This window comes from Petaurus breviceps, unplaced genomic scaffold (genome assembly GCF_028583685.1).
Source record: "Petaurus breviceps papuanus isolate PSGF00001 unplaced genomic scaffold, PetGlider_PUasm1.0 175, whole genome shotgun sequence".
Classification (NCBI taxonomy): domain Eukaryota; kingdom Metazoa; phylum Chordata; class Mammalia; order Diprotodontia; family Petauridae; genus Petaurus; species Petaurus breviceps.
This window is the reverse complement of record NW_027185764.1, coordinates 13900709-13905161: the sequence shown is the minus strand read 5'-3', so window position 1 is coordinate 13905161 and position 4453 is coordinate 13900709. Positions and strand designations below refer to the sequence as shown.

Here is a 4453-nt window from a genome sequence, read left to right as displayed (position 1 = left end):
CCATATCAATGCTAATTATGATCACAATGATAGTAATTATTGTTTTGGGGGGGTTTTTTGGATTTTTTTTTTTTTTGCTTTTTAGAGGGGAGGAAAGCAGGGCAGTTGGGGTTAAGTGACTTGCCCAAGGTCACATGGCTAGTAAGTGTTAAGTGTCTGAGGCTGGATTTGAACTTGGGTCCTCCTGACTCGAGGGCAGTGCTCTATTCACTGCACCACCTAGCCGCCCTAATAATTGTTGTTATATTCTGCATATATCTTGTATATACCTCTTTTTTGTATACGTAGTCTGCCCCACCACAAAGTAAGCTCCCCAAGGAGCTCCTCTTTTTCTCCTCTGAACCAGCCATCAACATGGTGCAGAACCTCATTCTTTCATCTATTTGGTCATTCAATCATTCATTCATTTGTTTATCCATTCATTTATTTATTTATTTTGACCTCATTCTTTCACTTCTGGATTGCTACAATCTCCCTGACTCAAGTCTCTTGCCATTCTAATTTATCCTTCCACTCAGCTGTCAAATTGATCTTTCTTGAGCTCAGATTTGATCAGGTTAAGCTCCCCCCTCCCCTCCCCCAATTCAATCCCACCAATAACTCCATTGGATTCCTGTCACCTCCAGGATCAAATAAAAAAGCCTCTATTTAGCTGATAAAACTCTCCATAACCTGGGCCCTTCCTACCTCTCCAGTCTTCTTATGCCTTACACTCCTCCAAGTACCCTTTGATGCAGTGCTACTGGCCTCCTTACGATTCCTCACACAAGACTCTCCAGCTTCTGACTTAGGACATTTTCACTGGCTGTCTCCAGTGCCGGGAATGCTCTCACTCCTCTTCTCTGCCTCTTGGCTTCCCTGACTTCTTCAAGTATCAACTGAAGATCCACTTCTTTTTTTTTTCAATTTTTTTAAAGATCCACTTCCTACAAGAAACCTCTTATTGCTAGTGCCTTCTGTCCATTGATTATCTCCACTTTATGTCATATTTAGCTTGTTTGCACATAGTTGTCTCTGTCAAGCCCCTTGACAGCAGGGAATGTCTTTCACCTTTCTTTGTGGTGCTAGAACTTAGTACAGAGCCTGCCCCATGAGAGCTGTTTAAGAAAATCTGACTGTCGGAGGGTAGGCTGTTTTTGCTTTTTCTTTGCCCTACTAGCATTTAGCACGTGCATAATCAACCTTTATTGATTTGTCAATTTGTTGTTGTTCAGTTGTGTCCAACTCTTTGTGACCCTGTGGATGATAGCAAGCCAATACTGTCCACGGGGTTTTCTTGGCAAAGAAAGTGAAGTGGTTTGCCCTTTTGTTCTCTAATGTATTAAGGCAAATAGGGTTAAATGACTTGCCCAGGGTCACACAGCTAGTAAGTGTCTGAGGTCAGATTTGAACTCAGGTCTTCCTGACTCCAGGTCCAGCACTCTATACACTAGTTGCCTCCATTTATTGATTAATTGGGAGGAATTAGTTCAAGAACAAAGGCAGTTCCATACAGGGATTGGAGCACTAAGACCACTCTATCAAGAAGAAAATTTGGGTCTCATCCCAACTGTGCAATGGATGCATTGTGTTTTTAGGTAAATCGTTTATCTTGGCCCTTCCCTTAGCTTCAGTTACCCCCTCTGTAAAATCAAGGGATTGGGTTCAATGACCTCTAATGTTCTGCTCACCACTGATGTTCTAGGATTCTGAGAGCAACCATGGCAATCTGCTCATATTCATTATGAATGCCAATGTTGGATACAGGACATAGACTAAACTCCAGGAAGAACTGGATTCAAGTCCCCCTTCTGACACATACTGGGTATGTGACCCTGGGCAAGTGATTTAGTCTCTCAGTGCTGCAGGCAACTCTCTCAAAGTGTAAATTGTAAAGATGTTGCCAACCTACATAGATAGAGGAAATTTCCTCACCTGGGAGTTCCCTATATCAATGAAATCATATAGGTCCAGTCTTCATCCCTATCCCTTAGGCTATAAAGAACCCTTGAATTTTTCGATAAACATTTATTCAACAAACATTTTTTTATTTATTAAATACTTGCTACATATGCAGAGCTTTAAGATAGATCCTAGATGAATAAACATGGTTTTTCTTCCTCCTTCTCCTCGTCCCCTTCCTCCTTTTCTTCTTCTTCTTCCTTCACTCTCAGAGAGAACTAATGACATCATGAGGGTGATATATCCGAACTGGATTTAGGTGAGGCGGAACCTCACTCTCCCCTCCAAACACCCTCATAGAACTTAGAGTCCAAGTACCTCTTCTGTTGTGAATATCTTGGGGAGCCTTGAGTTGGAGCAAGCTGTTGGGGAAAAGGGAAAGGGGACTGATGACTTCCTATAGACAAATACTGGTACATCATATCAGAGCTTCAGGTTTCCACTGAAAATAGTTCAGGAGACTCACTTCCCCAACTACCTAGGCACTTCTACACCTGCACCACCCTAGTTACACTCCTGTTCCTCAGACGGGTACTCTTTGGCTTAGTCATAGAATTGTAGAAATTCAGTGTTTGAAGGAACTTTAGAACAGAGAGTGTTTGAGCTGGAAAGGACCAGACACACTCGATGGGAAGAAGCAATCCCTTTGAAGAGGCCTTGGGTTCAAATCCCTTAGTGCCCATGTGACCTTGAGTAGGTAGCTTAATCTTTCCGTACCAGTTTCTTCACTGATAAAATGAAAGTGTTTAGGAAAACTCTATTCATGGTGACTATATAAGACTATAAATGGAAAGAATAACAATAGCACCAAAATGGAAACAGAAGGCTGTATAATAACCAAACTTGGCCCCCAGAGAAGGGGTAAGAAAATGCACTTTGTTTCTCTTTTTTGCAGAGGCGGGTGACAATGGTTTTGGAACACAGAATGCGCTGTCAGATTCCATTGATATGTTGGTTAATGTTGCTGAAATTTCTTTTTTCTTTTTTTTATCCTTTGTTATAAAGGATGGTTATCTGGGTAGGAAAGAGGAAAAGAGAGATATTTGGGAAGGAAGGTGATTTAAAAACAAGAGATAGCAAAGATTTAAAAGCAAGAGATAGTAAAAAAACAACATCAGCAATTAAAATAGTATAGATAAAGGATATCACATTGCTTGCCTTCTCAAGGGTGGGGGAGGGGTTGGAGGAAGGGAGAGAATATGGAATTGAAGATTTTTTAAATGAATGTCACAATTTAAATAAGTAAATGGATGGGTGAGTAAGTAAATACCAAAAAAATTACAATAATAATGCCAAGGTTACTCTTCACTGGGCACTAGATTGCCTCTGAGGCTACATCTGGCTCTGATTCAATGATATATCAATCAATTAATGAACATTTATTGAATGCCAGGCACTGTGAGATATGTGCTAGAGATATAAAAGACAGTCTCTGCCCTCAAGGAGCTTACAATCTAATCCTACAAGTCAACAAGTGTTATTTATTAAGCACCAGTGGTACAGTGGATAGAGCACTACATTTGGAACTAGAAAGACTCATCTTCGTGAGTTCCAATCCAGTCTTAGATGCTTACTCGGTCTTACTAGATGTGTGATCCTATGCAAGTCAATTAACCCTGTTTGCCTCGGTTTCCTCTTCTGTAAGATGAGCTGGAGAAGAACATGGCAAATCACTCCAGTATCTTTGCCAAGGAAAACCCCAAGTAGGGTCACAGAGAGTCAGATATGAGGAAAAATGATGACGACAACAACTATTTGCTAGGCTCTGTACAAAACATAGGAAAAATGGAAAGAAATGGGAGAAAATGGAAGGAAAGAAAGACAGGCAAAACCACAACAATTAGTTTTCAGGGAGCTTACAGTCTAATGGAGAAGACAACATGCAAACATCTATTTGCCAACAAGATTTATGCAAACGATGAAACTGAGGCTCAGAGAAACCGCGTCGTTTATCCAGAGTTTTATAGACAGCTGTTAGCCTTCTGGTTTGCTTCGTCCTTCACCAAAGTCCTAGGAGGTGGTAGATAAGAATACTATCGATCCCTTGAATTTTACTCTTTATCATCACTTTCCTATCCATAATTAGTTCAATTTGACCCTTGAATCCTTCTTTTGAGTGAGGTAGGAATTATCATTCCCATTTCACAGCTGAGGAAACTGAGGCTGCAGGGGAAAGAAATGATGTCTGAGGTCCCACAAGGTTTGGAGTAGAATAGTCAAACCACAGGTCATAGATCTACTGCCAAAAGGGAATTTAGGGTTAGTGTAGACCAACCTCGTCATTCCACAGATGAAGTTACGTGATTAGTCCAAGGTTAAGCAGGTGGTGAGGTGTAGCACTGGGATTTGAATCCAGATCAGCACTCTTTTCACTACCTCTGACTGAGTTTTATCATCACACCAATTTCAACGACACGTTGAGGCAGGGAAGGAGACAAAGAAAGAGATGGGAGAGAGAACTTGCACCCCCTGAACACCCCACCCCTTCTTATGTCTCCATAGTCCCATAGTC

At 41.2% G+C, this 4453-nt stretch overlaps 1 long non-coding RNA gene across 1 annotated transcript in view; it reads right to left on the bottom strand.

The window, feature by feature from the left end:
* Window positions 1-2038: 2038 nt before the first annotated feature.
* LOC138159041 (uncharacterized) overlaps window positions 2039-4453 on the bottom strand; it is a 26942-nt gene continuing 24527 nt past the window's right edge. Inside the window, exon 3 of the long non-coding RNA XR_011167780.1 lies at window positions 2039-2303. This is a non-coding gene — a long non-coding RNA (uncharacterized lncRNA). The remainder of the gene's footprint in view (window positions 2304-4453) is intronic.